At 39.7% G+C, this 20,130-nt stretch overlaps 1 protein-coding gene across 1 annotated transcript in view; it reads right to left on the bottom strand.

Moving 5' to 3' along the window:
• LOC123512157 (electron transfer flavoprotein subunit alpha, mitochondrial-like) overlaps positions 1-20,130 on the bottom strand; it is a 200,364-nt gene that overhangs the window by 174,584 nt on the left and 5,650 nt on the right. The gene's annotated exons all lie outside the window — the stretch shown is intronic.

The raw sequence follows: 20,130 nt of genomic DNA on the forward strand, positions 1-20,130 counted from the left end.
TTAAAATGCCCTTTCCCTCGGCAGTGATAGCACGTAGGCTGGGAATCATACTTGGGCGTTCTAGGGGCCGCCTTCCCGCCGTCCGTCCTTCGCAGAAAAAGGAGGGTGGGGGCCTGGGGCTTTCCAAACCCATCTTACTGCCGAATCCAGTATATCGCCTAAAGTGGCCTGGAGAGCCCGAGGAAGAACTGCCACCACTCCTGGGCCTCCCTTAGGACCACCTTCCTTACGACTCCAACTCCCAGGCTGCTGCACAGGACGGTGGGCCAACACATAATCATCAGCCCATGTAGCAGCCTCCTTCAAAGTCCTAAACCTCTTCTCCCTCAACAGAGGTACCAGCTCCTTATCAGCAATATCAATGAACTGCTCCATAACTACTAACTCCTTCAAAGCCTCGAGAGAGTCAACACCCTCGCTAGCAACCCATCTCTCAAACACTTGCTCCAGTGAACGAGCACACTCGAGGTAGGAGTCACTTGCTCGCTTCCTCTTTCCTCTGAATTGCAAGCGATAGGCTTCTGGTCGCAGCTCATATGCCCGCAAAATGTCAGCCTTAAACTCCTCATAATCATCCAGATCATCAGCTGACATTTTATCATAAACTTCAAGGCTTTTCCCTTGAGTTTATTCGCGACCAAGCCTACCCATCTCTCTCGAGACCAAGCAAACTCCTTGGCTTTCCTCTCGAAGCGGACAAACCATTCAGCCACCTTAGCCTCATCAAATTCGGGGACTAGCTGGAGACTTTGAACTAAAGTACGCTCAACACTCTGTTCTCCTCCTCCTCCTACACTACCAACAACTCCAGGCGTACTTACTGCATGGCGAGTTCTCTCCCACTCCAACTCTCTATCTTTATCTGCCCTTTTCTCTCCATCTCCAATCTCATCATCTCCATCTCTAGCCTCCTTCTCTGCTGCTAGTCTGTTTAACTCTCGTCTCTCTTCGCTCTCTAGCCTCTCTTCCGCCTCTCTAGCCTCTTGCTCTGCTGCTAGTCTGTTTCTCTCGTCTCTTCCGCTTCTCTAGCCTCTCTTCCGCCTCTCTAGCCTCTGCTCTGCTGCTAGTCTCTCTCTCAGCTAGTCTGTTTGACTCTCTCTCTTCTGCAGCTAATCTCTTCAACTCTCGCCTCTCTTCTGCTTCTATCTCCATTTTCCTCATTTCCAGCTTCAATCGCAGTTCCTCCAGTCTGGCAGCTGACTGGACACTATCAGCAATACTGCTTGCTGGACTAGATCGTCGGGAGCCTTCCTGCTTCCGATACTTCTGCCAGGGCTAATATATCCCACATCACCTTCACTGGGACCGCCACGTGCGTTATCATGACACGTAGTAAATGCGTCCTCACTGACCCCACGCGCGGCCACCGACTCATCATACCCACGTGGTGAGTCTCGCCGGCTCACACTCGCATCCTCACCCTCCACTGGTGGGGTGAAAAGACCAGTAACTCTCTCCATGGTGCTCACAGGACTCGTTCTCACAAACAATAAAATAATATAAGTAATAATACCCCACACAATAACACTACACACTATAAAGCACTTGGTTTATCCTGGCGAGGTCGCCACTGTTACGGTCACACCCCGGCTGCGGTTAGCTGCTACAGCTCACTAGACTGTTATTCTGGCAAAATCGCCAACTTTGTTACGGTCAGTACAGTGGGGATTATAAAACACTCCACAGAGTCCCCACTACTATAACTCGCAGCCGACGTAACCTTCAGGTTCTTTCAAGGTCGCCAACAGTGTATAATTTCCCCACTGTAAGGGAATCTCCTCAGCAACTCCTTCTCCTCCTGTACCCAACCAAGTAGAATTTATAAATGGTAGATGTTATGTGTAACAGGGCGAGGCCTTAATACCCCATAGAGAAACCGCCCACAAGGACAATTCCACCCACTTCTCTATGATGTATTAACGCCTCTCCACACGCCTTGTCCACAGACTGTGATAACTCACAGACCGGAACAACGCGCGCGGTATATTATATAATTATACTATCCTACTACAAGTGCTTACTAACACCTGTTAGACTGACATCCCTGGTCTACTACTACTGCAATATATGATGTGTACAGCACATCCGGTGATGTACACACAAGCCCAGACACCACCTACGGGTGACACCAGCTATACACGAGTCCAAATACTCGTCGCAGACAAGTCTGACGGACAACTACGCACTACTGGCCGACATGAAGCCTCTCAGCATTCAATAGTGTGTGGCTACTACCACTACAATACAGTTTACTACTGAAACTATACAAAAGATGGTGGGGCACACAGCCACCCAACAAAACACACTGGTGACCACAGCCACCAACAGCAACAACAGGACGAAACAATAACGCGTCCCTCCGCGTCGCCACACCCGAGTGGACGAACGCACAACAGGAAATACAGCCCCAACCGGCTACACTTTCCTCAGGACAACAAGCCCGTTGTCCTACACAGCCACGGTCTACCCAGTAGCAAGCCAGCTACTCAACAGGAGGGCACAACTCCCAGACCAGTGACTAGCGAGTAACAGGAACAGCCCAGCAACACGTGTCTCCAAGAGCGAGCGTGTCTGCCTCCGCTGAAGACTGGCTGGTTACTATACACAGTATACTACTGATACTACACAACAGATGGTGGGGCACACAGCCGCCCACCAAACCCACTGGTGACCATGGCCACCAACAAAACAAACAGGACGAGACAAAACGTGTTTCTCCTCCGCGCCGCCCCACCACGAGTGGACGAACGCACAAGAAATGCAGCCAAACTTACTACACCTCTCCTAGAGCAACAAGCCCGTTGCTCTAACAGTCACGGTCTACCCAGTAGCAAGCCAGCTACTCAACAGGAGGGCACAACTCCCAGACCAGTGACTAGCGAGTAACAAGAACAGCCCAGCAACACGTCTCCACTCTGTGCCAGAAACCAAGAGTGCGTGTCTATCTCCACTGAAGGCTGCCTCTGTACTAACGTGAAGCTCGCAGGCGCGCAAAATGGTGGAAACAAAGAGAGGGGGTGTGGCCGCACAGCGGAACAGCAACAGCCCGCGCTTGGGCCAGAGACTATACATATAAAATAATTAAATAAAGGGGAAATAATGTGCTGGCCCTCATATATATATATATATATATATATATATATATATATATATATATATATATATATATATATATATATATATATATATATATATATATATATATATATATATATATATATATATATATATATATATATATATATATATATATATATATATATATATATATATATATATATATATATATATATATATATATATATATATATATATATATATATATATATATATATATATATATATATATATATATATATATATATATATATATATATATATATATATATATATATATATATATATATATATATATATATATATATATATATATATATATATATATATATATATATATATATATATATATATATATATATATATATATATATATATATATATATATATATATATATATATATATATATATATATATATATATATATATATATATATATATATATATATATATATATATATATATATATATATATATATATATATATATATATATATATATATATATATATATATATATATATATATATATATATATATATATATATATATATATATATATATATATATATATATATATATATATATATATATATATATATATATATATATATATATATATATATATATATATATATATATATATATATATATATATATATATATATATATATATATATATATATATATATATATATATATATATATATATACATACATATATATCTGACGCAGCATGTGGGAGCATGGTGCAATGTGGTGAGGCGCTCCATTAGGTCGAGTCGATCGCTTATTCCAACGCACATTGTCTAATCTGACATGATAATATACTGAAGAAAAGTAAATTTTTCAATACCAGAAAGTTCTTTTTATTTCTTCTGTAGTAAAAGAACAAAACTGCAAAAAGTATAAATATGTTTATTTTCCCACAATGATATATGCATGTACAAAAATTAATTTTGGGATTGGCGTAGGTGAAAATAGGGGAAAATGTGCACGAGTGGTAGGTAAAGTAGGAGGAAATGACCACGAGTGGTAGGGAGAAATGAAAATTTAGAGTGGCAGCCTTGCAGCCTGTGCATCGCTTAATCTGCGTCACTCTCACCCCAGACAGCGTTCCCCAGCCCTAAGAATTAGCACATCTTCCTGCCTTTCAAAGATAAGCTTGAGCTTATAAGAAAGTATGAGGCAGGTATAGTTCACAGTGTCGTTGCACTGCAAATGGGTGTCCCTAGATCAACAGTATCAATAATTTGGAAGAACAGGGACAAGTACCACAAGACTGTTGCATCATGCAAGTGTTTTTATTTCCAAAAATGGACAACACCCAAATGTGTTTAATAAAAAAAAAAAGTTAGATATATATGAAATACAGGCAACCCCCGCTTAACGAAGGGGTTACGTTCCTAAAAAAAAAAAACCTTCGTTAAGTGAAACTTCGTTAAGCGAACCGATTATAACAAGTTTAACCCATGACTTGAACTTCCAATGAGAGTAAACAAAGCGAGTGTGCATCATAGTACAGTGAACGGTTAAATGAAAGTAAAAATTATGAAGTTAAACATTTAGGCAGCTTAATTTACGTCATTATAATGTACACTATTGTATGTATGTACGTAACTTTATAATGTTGATGATCTTAAATTTATGAAGGGAGGGAGAGTGAAACAGGAAAGACACTAACCGGCAACCTGTGGAATGTAAACAAAGGGCGAATCATTGTATCACATACAAAACTTATGTACCACATTTCCACAAGGCTTTCCATTTTATCCATTGTAGAGTCACGAGTTCAGGTGGTTCTTTTAATTTGCAAGGTAGATACGGTCTCACCAGCCTTCTTACTAGAGTCTGCTGACTTGAAAACAGTAGAGACAGTAGATGGAGTCAAGATGGTGGCGAGCAATGCTATTAGTTTTCTTGCCTTTCGTATCTGTGAATAATATTCAGCTTCACTTCGAGAGTAAGAGACTTCCTGGTCTTCTTACCAACGCTAGGTGACATTGCAGGGCGTTCTGGTGGTAAGTTGAGTGAGGGAAGACGAGCTGCTGCTGACGCTGTTATTGTTCTGAACAGGGGGAGTGAGTGGTGCGCGTGTAGTCCACGAGGCGATGGTGTATTCAAAAGTTTGTCGGCTTGCGTGATATGGCGGGGCTTTCAAACTTGGAAAAAATTACCTGGATAAAACTTCATTAAAGTGAGTTTGGTGTTTGTTAAATGAGCAGAAGGTAGTAAAATGAAACCTTCGTTGTAGCGAAATTTCGTTGTGTAAACCTTCGTTAAGCGAGGGTTGCCTGTAATGATTTAGTTTAGGTTAGTGTTTTTAAAGGTTATAGTGATGTTTTGGGGGGTCTAGGCTGGAGGTTGGTCCCTATCCCCCATAATTCTTAAGTATCCTATGGGAAAAATTGCTTCACGATTCGAATTAACGCTGATTTGACCAATGAAAGACTGCCCTAACCCTATCAAATTGTGAGGATTCCCCGGTACAGGTAACACTTGATTTATGCGTATTTAATTTACACGTTTTTGTTAATACACGACTGAAAAAAATATTATAATTAATTAAATTTGCGCGATTGGTTTGCTTATACACGATTTGGGCCAACCGTATTTTCAAACTGAGCACCAGACGCAATTTCAAACCGCACCAGAGAGTTCTGCAGCTGGCTGATAGGTGGGAGCTTCACTGCTCTTTCCTCTTCCCATGCCTCATTGGCAGCTCACCAGTGGAAGATGTAGTACCAGAAGAGGATGTGGACGATCCCGTGGAAGCGGTGGAAGCAGAGGAAGCGCAGGTGGATGATGACGTCCTTGACTCAGAGGTGGACAGCGATGGCGAGTGCTTGTGACAGGTTAAGACATTGGCATCCTGCGTTTATGCTTTTACTAGTGTTTCCTTTTATACTGTGGGGTTATTTTTGATAAAGTGGAAAAGCTCAGAGGAAGATGGTGAATGACTGTGGTGTGAGTGGTGAAGGCAGTGACGCAGTGAGTGTTGTGTTTATGTATTCTTTATTTTGTTGTTTTCTCTTATTACTCTTTGCTTTCTCTTATCATTTCTTGCTTTTCCCTTTACTTTAAATACACTTCTAGTATTTAGAATGATAAATAATAAAAACATGTTAATTTAGCCAAATAAATAAAGTATTTTGTACAAAATTTTTTTGGACCACATCCCGCATCCCCCTATTATCTACTGTTTCTTATGAGAATTACAAGTTTGTTTTACGTGAATTTTGAAATACACGATGCCTCTTGGAACACATCTACCGCGTAAATCAAGAGTTACCTGTAATTAAACAGAAAGATCTTGTGCAAGATATGGATGATAAGAGGAAAATTTTGTGATTTTTGTGATGAAGGAAAAAAAATTGAAACAAGTTCATGAGAGTGTGAGAACAAGTTCAAGACAGCACGCAAGAACTGTAACAGGAGGTGGAGGAATTGATCAGGCTACAAATATAAAGTTAAGGGGGTAGGAGACCAATGAAAGTGAGAATGAGATCCCAAGTGGCAGTAGAGGAAATTATAGATAGAAAAGGGAAGTGGGCCGATGATACTGAACACATATGGATAAAAAACATATATAAACCTTGAGGAGAAGAAAAAGGAGAAAGTGCTAAGATAATAAGCTAAAGAAAAAAAAGAGAAAAGGATGGGGATCGCGAAAAAGAATTTCTACTAAAGGGTTCTAGATATGAGACTAAAGTGGTACCTACGGAAGGAAGAGAAGATCGTGGAGGAGGGAAGAAATTAAGAGTGACTTATACTAATATAGATGGCTTGTTATCCAGCATGTTGGAGGTTAGGGATTATTTGAAAGAGAAAAAGCTGGATGTAATGTGCATCGCTGAAACAAAACTAAGAGAGGAGATCCAGGTTAACTTTAAAGAGGAGGGATATAATAACTGGAGGAGAGACAGGAAAAATAAATGGGAGGAGGAGTGCTAATAAGGGTTTGTGATAATACAGTAATCGCCTGCGTATCCGGATCGCCATTATCCAGAATACGCTACTATCCGGAGCTGCCCCCAAGCGTATTCAAACCTACCGCGCGGGCGATCCATCGATCCCGCTAGGCGGCAACATTTACTTCCATGCTCTACCGCTGGGAGCTGGATCCAAGAAACTTTAACGTCAGAGCAACCTCCTGCCACGAAATGGCATCCATGAAATCTTGGAGGGATAGTAACAAGGTTGCTATCAGGTTGCTGGAAACACCTCTCGAGGTGGTGTTACTGTCTTATATATACATTTATATTCACAAAACAACATATTTATTACCCTTTTGCAAACCTTGCCCCCAAGAAAGAATTGTCTTTAATGCATAGAGTAAAATGTTACATGGAATACCAAAAGTAAAGCAGAGATGAGATTGGTCGCAGACGTGGCTGGGACTCGTGGCCACTCGACTGCTTCTTCTTCTTTTTGTGACCCTTTTAGCTTACGTGATGCTTTCACCACGATATTTATGTTTCCACTCGTTTATTGCCTGCTATATTGGATACCATGTCTCTGTGTTCGTATATGATCATGCCATGAGGATCACCTTGATTTCGTGGCACCGAGTGATAGTGAATTACTATTGAAATACCGCTTTCCTCGGCATGAACTTATCTAGCAGAGGAGGACTCAGTGACTTAGTGGGGTATGCAATTCTCACTCATACCCAGATTTTGCTTCACTTATATACTGATTATATGTACACCAAAGCAAACTATTGTTATTTATAAATGGATGGGTTTTCAACGCTGCCTATACCAACCCATTCTAACCCACCCTAATCTTAATGTTTCCATTTTTTAGCAATGTACAACAAATGAATAAAATATATTCCAGCAGTTAGGTCAAGAAATAAGTTAATGCCCATATAAAACTTAATGGACATGTAAGTCACTAATGTTCGAAAAAAGCAAACGGAAAGTTTTTTTTTTTTTTACGCAAAGCAATGTCCAAATCATTAAATAAATTCCACATGTAATTTGGTCAAGATGAAACAATAAGCAAACAGCTCACTATGTTTGCTACCAAAGCAAACAGCTCACTGTGTTTGCTACCATTGGCAACATTCAAACAATATTTCTCTTTTTTTTTAGAGATGTATCGATGCATCGGTATCGGTATCAGAATCAGCGGTATCGGCCCATTTTTGGGGTATCTGTATCGGTATCGGCTTATTTTATGCCGATACTTCCGATACCTAAAAGGAATTTACTACTTAGTGATGTATTCGATATAAGATATTGATGATACCAAATTAATATAATATGGCGTATTAAGTTTCCGTGGTGATTACCGTATGTCATAGAATACTGTTTTCTGTGGTAATAACCCACAACCTCTAAATTGAACGTGTATGAAAGGCGTATAGGCTGAACTCCGGCATCCTGTTATACGGTCGGTCATGAGTCACCACGCATTCTCACTGTCTCTAAGTCAGACGCTGCTCCTCCACCCACACAAAGTTCACACAGGTGAAAAGCTTATGTTTTTTAACTATAATCTAAGAATGTCAAACTTCAGATATTGAGAATGCAACAAAATGATTTCGTATATATATATATATATATATATATATATATATATATATATATATATATATATATATATATATATATATATATATATATATATATATATATATATATATATATATATATATATATATATATATATATATATATATATATATATATATATATATATATATATATATATATATATATAGTTAGGCATTTTGCATTATTGTAAATAACAGCATATTCTAATTTGATTTATAATTAACAGTGCTAGTGCTAGCCTTTTCCAAGATATCATACTAGAATAGGTGGAAGCTCGAATTATATATGTATATTAATTTTAATGCAAGTTTAACTTTTGAGTTACTTGTGTTAACCTAAAGATGTAAAAATTCCATAACCAAGAAAGCAACGATTCTGTTTTATAATCATGTGCATTGTGTATAATTTGTTGCATATTAATTATTTAAGATCATAGCAATACACTAGAAATTTAGAATTAACTAAACTTTTTTCTATTTAATTGAAAAGATTAGGTGAAAGCTCATTTTTCTGAATTGGTCTACGAATGTGTAATGAATTAATATCAAAGGATGTCAGATTTAATTAAAGAGAAACATACACAACGAAATGAGTTTCTTTTGCTAATATTTTGTGTCTGTTTTACAATTTTAATAATTTAAAAAATATTTTTGATAGCCAAAATATCGTCAATAAAATCAATAATGAAAATGCACAAGACCAAATAGTTGCTAAAGGAGTAAGAAGTAAGAATCTAAAATAACTGACAAGAATCAGAAGAGTGAAAAGATATTCATTCCAATTACTGAGTAATTTACCTTTGCAAATGGCTTCAAAAAGCTTCTAGAATTGCTCCTATTTCACAAACGTTCTCAGAAGGACTTACAGTATCCCCCAAAACAAAGCCTCCCATCTGATAACGCTCACCGCCCACCAACTCATCCTGGTGTCCAGTGCAGTAATCACTATAAGTAGTAGTATTGGTATCGGTATCGGTATCAGAATCGGCCAAAATTTTGGTATCGGTACATCTCTACTTTTCTTGTCTTGATTTCGGTTTACAGCCTGCCTGAAATCACACCCCGACACTACACCACCTCTACCAGTGTTAAAGCCTCAATGTCGGCGACTCCTTCTGTCCTTGTTTTATTATGGGGTTCACTAGTCATGATGAAAGCACTGTGAGGACTGCTGACTGTGTTGAGTAATAGCTGTGGGCACGTTATGCTGTATCAGTGTTTGTGAACAATCCCATAAGATTTCTTCAGCCCTACAGTAGAGATAACATAAAGCCGCATTATGATTGGCTGCCTCTCCTCGTGATGACACGGTAGTGACATATCAGCTCTGGCAGCCAATGAGGACTCTTAGGCAGGCTACCAACCTCCAACTGCCAACAACAATGAATCTTTGTGGATGCCATTTGACAAGGGTTGCTATGAGAGCAGGAGGTTGTTCGTACCAACATAGACAACAATCTGCTTCTTGGATCCGGCCCCGCTCTCACTCGCCAACAATTCGAGTAATGGCAACGCTATTCTGTGAGTTTGTAGTGTTCTTCGTCATTCCAGCATGGCAGGAGTTTACGTACATCCCACCACCACTTAGACGATTTCCGATTTCTGTTTTCTTAATTTTTTCGTCTACTCTTTCCATTGTCTTGAGTCAGACGAAACACACCATTTTTCTCTAGTGTCAATTTTTTGTCAAATTAAGATGTATAGTTTCTAATCAGATGCTTAATTATAAAATTTTATTTCTTGTTATTTGAAATGATGCCATAATCTCAAATTGATAGAATCTTGATACGTAGATGTATATACAGTGGTACTTCGACATATGATCGCCCTAACATACAATTTTTTTTTATATACGACAAAAATTTTTATATAATTTACACCTTGAAATATAACAATATTTCTAAGATACGATAAGCCATCGGTAGGTGGCGCAGCAATTGCTCATTGTTCGGCTACCTGTGTCCACCCGAACATTCAGCCCGCGCTGTGTATCGTTGTTCATCCTTTGTGCATGTATGTGTCTGTGCTCCTCAGTAGTGTGTATTTTTTATTAAGGGGACCGTCTGGTGAGGTTTTTGAAAAATAAAAAATAGAGGTACGTGGGTAATTTTTTTTTTTTCTTTTTTTCGCTGATAGATGTTTATTACACAATGTTAGTTTAGTAGTTACAAGCGAATCAACCCATAAATAACTGCATGAAAAAAAAAAAATCCATTTAAAAAAAAAAAAAAATTACCTATAAACTTTGTCACCAGAGTACATATTTCAATTTTGCCAGTATGGATATGAAGTATGTAGTATAACAAAACCTTCCACCTCATAGAATTTTTATCTTTTTTTATTTTGTTGGCCATTATGAATTTTTTTTATTTTTTCTATTTTTTTATATAAAATTATATTGCAGCACTTAAAAAAAAAAATCCAAATTCTAGGAGGCAGAAATATAGCAGCTTCATTGAGCTTCAAAATGATACCTCAAAATTTAAAATCTGTTGAGAAATGTGGGAGGAGATACGATTTGAATGATAAAAAGTGGAAACTGAGAAAAAGGCAAAAAACCCCAGAGATGTCATTTTCATCCTCTATGACCCTGTACATTTATTTGGGTTGCATATTTTGTGCTCATACACCACCATGTGCATCATATATGCTTTTTAGGCATGTTTAGAATATTCTGTAAGACTCATATGGCACCTGGCCACCCCTACAATGATTGTAGTTATTAGTCGTTCGAAGGCGAGGGTGTCTCCCATTCATGCATGGTCGGTACAACTTGTAATTTCCACTTGCACCGTTTGTTTAGACATTGTAAGGCAAAAAAGGCAGGTAAAATAGGCTGGATTGTGGCTTGCAAGGTGTGAAATAACGGGCAAGATACTCAATACACCTCGGTCCCGCTATAAACGTCTAATAGGTCGATGAACGGGGTCGTTCATAACGAATTCGTTCATAGTGAATAATGTATCCTATGGGAAAAAGACTAATAGGTCGAGCAGCCCTCTCCTAAACCTAACTTTCAGCCCTATTTACCTGTTTTTCCGGGAAAAAAATGGGGTTAAACATGGAATACATTGCACACATAAAGAAAATGGTAATAAAGGGTAACTTTGAATGGGCCTGGATTTTTATGATAATGGCAGCATGCAGTGTGGTAAAAACTTCTAGCAGTGTCCATTATGTCTGATTTCGATAATGAAACTCCCTCGGCCTCCTTGCGGTTTATCCAGTGAGCTAGGTAACGTTCCATTGTTATTAGTTCTTGGTCAAAGTCACGCAGTCTACAGTCTAAATTTGAAGTGCCATATGCCTTTAGTGCTTTCTTAATGTCATCCTTTTTGCACCACACAGATCTAACACTTGCTTCATTTAACCCCAATGAATGTCCAATTGCTGTATTACCTTCACCTTTCTCTTTTTCGCTCTATTATCTCCTTTTTCATTCTTAAGGGGATCGCTTTTACGATTCGTTCATAGTGGACGTGCTCGATTATAACGAAAATTTTGGACCGAATATTTTCGGTCACTCGTTCATTGTGAGAATCGTTCATTGCGAACACGCTTATAGCGGGACCGAAGTATACGTAGATCCTCCTCCCATCACAGTCACATGGACACTGAAATGGAAGGGGAGAGGGTGTGTTCCTGTGTACGCCATAGTACTAAGTTGCCAGCGCCCACCTTTCCTTACCAAAGAAACCACTTTTCGTGGCTTTGTCCGTGCTTTATATCATCATTTATGGTACAGAGTGGGGAGGGGGAAGCCCCGGGCTGCAGTGGGCGTGGCAGGGGCCCTTTAAAGTTTATATACCCCACGCATTTTAGTGTATTTCCCCAAAATACTCCATCACTATGTTGCCATATGTTTGGGGATGCTCTGGTGGTGTTTTGGGTTTTTTTGGTATTTTTCAGATTTTTTGATACCATGGCCACCAAATGGTCCACTTAAGTTTTGTGAACTCAAGATCATGGGTCCCAAAAGTAAAAGTTTGGCGAGAAACACACAAAATAGCCTGTATTCACATACTGATTTCACTTAGAAATTCAATAATCGAGTGAGTACAAATGGTGTTCTGTCCACAAGCAACTCTTCCTCTTTGCAATGCAAAAAAAAAGAAGTCTCTGGATGTCATGGTTACCAAAATATCACAGGTTGAATGAGGTAGTATCACCGGTTTATGTGGTCTTGCATCCGATCGGGTTCAGCGGCCTTGGCTAGAGCACGAGAAAACGGGCCCCTTGTCTCTCTCTCTCTCTCTCTCTCTCTCTCTCTCTCTCTCTCTCCTCTTCTGATACCACTCTCATTCAAAAGTTGTCTCTCCGTAACATGGCGAGAGACCCAAGGTATAGAAGTAAGGCGCGCGGGAGAGGTGGCGGAATCAGACACAATGAAATCATTGTCAATTGCTCTTACCATTTATCATTGGTGACACAGAGACGAAGAACATATGTTTATTCCTGATGAGTGTTGCCAGCTCACAAGCAAAGAAAACGGGAAGAAAATAATCAAAATATAGCCGTAAAAAGCCTAAACGTCTATCAACGTGCCCCATGCCTTGCATGATAAACGTCTATCGATGTATTCCGAGTTTTGCGGGTTAAGTTGTTATTTTTAGCAATATGGTTAATGTATATCATGCATACATTAAACATTGTATTGATCTTATATTAAATCTATATTTGGTTGGTATTTAAAGCATGTTATTTTTTTGGGGGGCGGGGGTAAATTCATATCACAAGAGCGAATTAATTGTATTTCCATTAATTTCTATGGGAAAAACTGATTTGATATACGATTTTTTTTATATACAATGATCATCATGGAACGAATCAAAATCATATGTCGAAGTACCACTGTATATGTATATATATATATATATATATATATATATATATATATATATATATATATATATATATATATATATATATATATATATATATATATATATATATATATATATATATATATATATATATATATATATATATATATATATATATATATATATATATATATATATATATATATATATATGAATGTGTGTGTGTGTGTGTGTGTATATATATATATATATATATATATATATATATATATATATATATATATATATATATATATATATAGTAGAATCTTGAATCTCAATCATAATTGGGACCAAAAATACTGATCGAGATTCAAAATATCGAGATGCGAAGTTAACTTCTTATAGAGAAAAATGTAATTGGGACCAAAGCTTCGGCAACTAACCTACATTAACTACGTTAACCTTGAATCTGTGAATAATTTTTTTTTGCCAATGTCACTGATTTCTTCACTTCATCCTTCTTGCTTTTTAATGCCCGGGATTTGAATGTCTGGGGGAGGCCGCGGGTGACTGGTACACACTACACTCCACAAGTTGCCGCTAGGTGGGAGAGCAATCGAAACAATCGCATCGCCATGCGCCATGTTTGTTTCTGATACAATAAAATGAAAAATGTGGGACATAACATTCCAGTGGGTGCCGTTCCACTGAGGCATGCGAGGCAACGAGGTTGTCGATGCTGCTGCCAAGATGGTCGTGACGGACCATAACATTACCCCGCTCACCCTGCCACTCTCCACATCCAAACGCCTTATCGCCCACACCTGTCAGTCCATATGGAATGAATCCCTCACCCCCATCTTACAAACCACCTCAATGAGCCAGTACCGCAGTAATTCTTCCCCGCAACCATGGGTTAGAAAAACGTCCTGCAAGCTGGACGTCGCCCTCACACGTCTCCGCCTCGGCCACACATGACTCACCGTTCACCTCCACTGCATGAGCCTTACCCCAGACCTGTACTGCCCTTGGTGCATCAGCATCCTTGAAACTATGAACCACTTCATGCTGAAGTATCCACGCTTCCACTCACATCGTGTGGTACTGCAAGAACAACTCCGTGCCCTGGGAGTAACCACATTTGACTTGCCCAACCTGCTTGGGGCGACAGGCATCGACTCATCACAGCAATCAGCAGTGCTTCGCCTCACCTGTGCCTTCCTTAACAAAACTAACCAACTGCAACGCTTGTGAGAACACCACAGGCATGTCTCCAGGGCTCATAGGATCATAATCGATTGTAGCAGCCCTTAACAACAACAACAAAATTAAAAATAGCGATCGAAATTCGTGTAATTTGATCAAGATATGTGAATCGTGGGTTTTTGATGGTGCAATCGAGGTGCGAAATATCGAGATGAGATTGATCGAGATTCGAGATGCTACTGTATATATATACAGGCAACCCCCGTTTAACGAAGGTTCACACAATGAAATTTTGCTACAACGAAGGTTTCATTTTACTACCATCTGCTCATTTAACGAATACCAAACTCGCTTTAACAAAGTTTTATCCAGGTAATTTTTTCCAAGTTTGAAAGCCCCGCCGTATCATGCAAGCCGACAAGCTTTTGAATAGACTAGCAGCCGCAAATACTAAGGCCTGCCTTAGGAGAAATCCTGGGACACCTGTAGAATCAAGATCAAGATCAAGATCAAGCCTCTCGTGGACAACACGCACCACTCACTCCCATAACAGCGTCAGCAGCAGCTCGTCTTCACTCGCTCAACTTAGCACCAAAACTCCTTGCAATGTGGCCTAGCATTCCTAAGAAGACCAGGAAGTCTCTTACTCTCAAAGTGAAGCTGGATATTATTCACAGACACGAGAGAGGCGAGAAAACTATAGCATTGCTGGCCACCAACTTGACTCCATCTACTGTCTCTAATATTTTCAAGTCATCAGACTATTAAGAAGACTGGTGAGACTGTATCTTCCTTGCAAGCTAAAAGAACCACCTGAACTCATGACTCTACAATGGATAAAATGGAAAGCCTCGTGGAAATGTGGTACATAAGTTTTATATGCGGTACAATGATGCGCCCTTTGTTTACATTCCACAGGTTGCCGGTTAGTGTCTTTCCCGTTTCACTGTCCCTCCCTTCGTAAATTTAAGATCATCAACATTATAAAGCTACGTACATGCATACATTAGTATGACTTAAATTAAATTTAACTGCCTAAATGTTAAACTTCATAATTTTTACTTTCATTAAACCTTTCACCGTACTATCATGCACTCTCGCTTTGCTTACTCTCAGTGGAAGTTCAAGTCAGGGGTAAACTTGTTATAATCGGTTCGCTTAACGAAGTTTCGCTTAACGAAGTGTTTTTTAGGAACGTAACCCCTTCGTTAAACAGGGTTGTTGCCTATATATATATATATATATATATATATATATATATATATATATATATATATATATATATATATATACACAGTAAGTCCTCGTTATACAGTACATATGCGTTCCTGGAATCCTTACCATTAATCAAACTTACCATATACCGAACCCATTATAACATATAATAATAGGGAATGCGTTCCAGCACATCAAAAGTCATCCCTACAGAAATTAAAATACCTAAAAAGTCATAAAAAGAAATGTAAAGTACTGCACAAAAAAATAAACAGAAAATGTTTTTATTTAACCTTTCACTCGCCATGTATTCTATCAGATGATGTCCCTCCTGAGGCTAAGGGACAGTAGGGATTTCAGCCCTTACTCATCTTCTGCTTGAGTGGACAGACGAGGATAAGATTTCGTCGTCTGCACTGTTGGAAGCAGATGTGGAAAGGCCAGCTGTAGCAGGGTCGGCATGTTTCACTAGTTTGAAGAAAGAGGATAGGGAGGATGGGCCAGCTGTAGCAAGGTCGGCAGGTGTGACAGGGACGGCATGTCTGACTGGCTTGAAGAATGAGTAAATGGAGGACTGTTTGGCTTTTCTTGTTTTTCATCATAGATTTCTTGATAAATTTTGACACTTTTCTCTATGTCATGAGCCACTTTGCTACTCCTGGCATGATTTGGGTCACGTTCCTTCAGGGTTTCCAGAGGTTTTTCGATACCACCGACATATTCTCTAAGAATTTTGATGTCCAGGCCATGCACAGGTTCTTCCTCATCTCCCTCTTTTTCTGTCTCCTGTGATGCTCTATAAGTTCATTATTTGAAAGATGTTCAGCATGGCTTTCCAAAAGATCTTGATCATCATCAACTTCGTCAAAGTCAGCCCTATGGCACAGATTCACTATGTCATTTCTGATCACACCAATGTAGTCTTCAGCAAAGCCTGGGGAGTCATGCGTGCATTCTGGCCATACTTTATTACATGCCAAGTTCATGGTAGACGTCTTCACTTCGTCCCAAGATGACCTGATGTTATCTAAGGTGTGCTTGATGTTATACGACTTCCACCATTCTCTGATAGTGGGCTTGCCAGGCCCATCTGTGCCCTTTATCAGTTGCTGCATGGTTCGCCGCTGGTAGCAGGCTTTAAATGTTTGCCATGGTTATTATGAATATAATTGTGCTTACAATAGACCCTTTAATATTCCATTTATTCATCTAATTAGTAATGCATGTAAATAATATGTAATGCAGTTAAAAAAAAAAAGGGGAGGAGGGAAGAGATAACAGGCTCCAAGGGTGGTCAAGTTAAAAGTCAGTACTGTGAGTGGCGGGGAGATGTGGCGTGGATGACGTCATCACCCCTGCTCTCCCGCGCTGGGCCACCTCGGATGACACGAGCGGATACCGTATCTGGGAATTTTTCTTACCATAGTAATTTTCAAATACCGTAACTGTGAATTTACCAGATAAAGAACTATCGTATAATGAGGACTTACTGCATATATATATATATATATATATATATATATATATATATATATATATATATATATATATATATATATATATATATTAAATATATACAGGCAACCCCCGCTTAACGAAGGTTCACACAGCGAAATTTCGCTACAACGAAGGTTTCATTTTACTACCATCTGCTCGTTTAATGAACACCACACTCGCTTTAACGAAGTTTTATCCAGGTAATTTTTTTCCAAGTTTGAAAGCCCCGCTGTATCATGCAAGCTGACAGGCTTTTGAATACACCAGCCCCTCTCGTGGACAACATGCGCACCACTCACTCCCCCTGTTCAAAACAATAACAACGTCAGCAGCAGCTCATCTTCCCTCACTCAACTTACCACCAAAACGCCCTGCAATGTCGCCTAGCGTTGCTAAGATCAGAAAGTCTCTTACTCTCAAAGTGAAGCTAGATAATATTCACAGACACAAGAGAGGCAAGAAAAGCAATAGCATTGCTCGCCACCATCTTGACTCCATCTACTGTCTCTACTATTTTCAAGTCAGCAGACTCTATTAGGAAGGCTGGTGAGACCGTATCTTCCTTGGAAGCTAAAAGAACCACCTGAACTCGTGACTCTACAATGGATAAAATGGAAAGCCTTGTGGAAATGTGGTACATAAGTTTTGTATGTGATACAATGATGCGCCCTTTGTTTACATTCCACAGGTTGCCGGTTAACATAACATAACATAAATAATAGGATAACAAAGGGCCACCATGGCCCATCTAGGTTATCCTGTATCAGTCGCACAGCGACCTCGTCATCAGGTTAGTGTCTTTCCCGTTTCACTCTCCCTCCCTTCATAAATTTAAGATCATCAACATTATAAAGTTACATACATACATACATTAGTGTATATTATAATGACTTAAATTAAACTGCCTAAATGTTTAACTTCATAATTTTTACTTTCATTAAACCTTTCACTGTACTATGATGCACTCTCACTTTTACTCTCAATGGAACTTCAAGTCAGGGGTTAAACTTGTTATAATCGGTTCGCTTAACGAAGTTTCGCTTAGGAACATAACCCCTTCATTAAGAGGGGTTGCCCGTACTCATGTTTAGCAAGTCCATAATGTTGTGGGCCAGGCCAATCCGCCGTACAACTTCCTGGCTTGACCTACCATTCTTACGCACTACACTACCAAGGTATGTGAAATTTCCTGAGATCTCAATGTTCTCGACACATGCATGAACAGACTGTACTATCCAGTAAACCTCCTAACACCTGAACCTTGGTCTTCGGCCAGGAAACCTGGAGTTCCAGGTGCTTCGCCTTCTCGTGCAGTGCCTCTAGAGCCATTACCAGTACCTCCAGTAACTCAGCAAAGATTACTGCATCAACGGCAAAAACAAGATCTGTAATCTCAGTATTGCTGACAGATGCTCCACAATGACTTTAGTCTACAACTCTACCTAGTATCTAGTCCATGCAAGTGTTGAAAAGTGCTGGAGCAAGCATGTATCCCTGCCTCACTACTGTATTCACAGGAAAGAAGCTGGACACGCCCCACCCAACTCTACACTTCACAGCACTCACAGTCCTGGAGTAGAGACCAGTTAATAGATCAATAATTCTTGCAGGAATCCCGCAGAGATGCAGAAGATCCCAGAGTGTCTCTTGATGCACTGAATCAAGTGCCTTCTTGAGATCGACATAGGCTACAAGCATCCCTTGTTGAAACTCACGTTGGCACTCCACCAGTATGTGAAGTGCTAGGATCTAGTCAGTTGTTGACTTACCGGGCATGAACAGACTGTTCAGGTCTTTGGTGTTTCAGCAGGTGACTGCAGATATGCATGAACAGCAAATGGGCAAGCACCTTGCCTGGTATACTGTGCAGTGTTATACTGCAGTAGTTGTTACAGTCCTGACGGTCCCTTTTTCCCTTCCGGATAGGGAAGACCAACCCCTTAACCCCTTTTTCCAGTCAGGGGGAATGGTACCTAAATGCCATACAGCAGTCAAGACAGCATGCAACCCACAGATCATGGCCTCACCCCCCACTTTCAGCAGCTCCACCCAGATGTTACAGATCCTAGCTGTGTTTCCACCCCTCAACTTTGCCACAGCCTCTTTGACATCATCAACTGGAGATGCAGTTTCATCAATGGGTGGATCAGCATCTAGCATCTGTAACCCTGCAGTTTGGAGCTGCCTGCATGGAAGATCCACCATGAACAGCTGCTCAAAGTACTCAGCCCAACGAGCCATCTGCCCAACTGCGTCTGATGCAAGGCGACCATCTGCTGTTCGGATAGGTTAGGTTTGATTACAGCAGAGTTTCTTTAGGGCTCGATAAGCAAGTTGGAGGTCATTACCATTTAAATGACACTCAACATCCTCAGCGAGACCCCTGCCATACCTCTCCTTGTCTTTCCTTAGGAGAGCTCTAGTCCTGTACTGATCGCAGTTACCAGCAAATCTGGCAGCACGACTCTCCTTAATACTGCCCAGCGTTTCTACTGAGGTGAAGCCACTGGGGTGCTCCCCAACACATTTCTTGGTAGCCTCAAGAGTCTCACATTTGAAGGAATCCCATAGGTCCTTGATGGTGTTGAGCACTCCAAACCGATTGGAGACTGTCACTACATACTCCTGGGCACATGTCAAGGCCTTCAGTTTCTCAAGATTAAACACAGTGTGGTCACATCTTGGAGGCTTTCTGGACTTAACATGAATCTTTAGTGTGGCAATAAC

The sequence above is a fragment of the Portunus trituberculatus genome, chromosome 33 (assembly GCF_017591435.1).
Source record: "Portunus trituberculatus isolate SZX2019 chromosome 33, ASM1759143v1, whole genome shotgun sequence".
Taxonomy (NCBI): Eukaryota; Metazoa; Arthropoda; class Malacostraca; order Decapoda; family Portunidae; genus Portunus; species Portunus trituberculatus.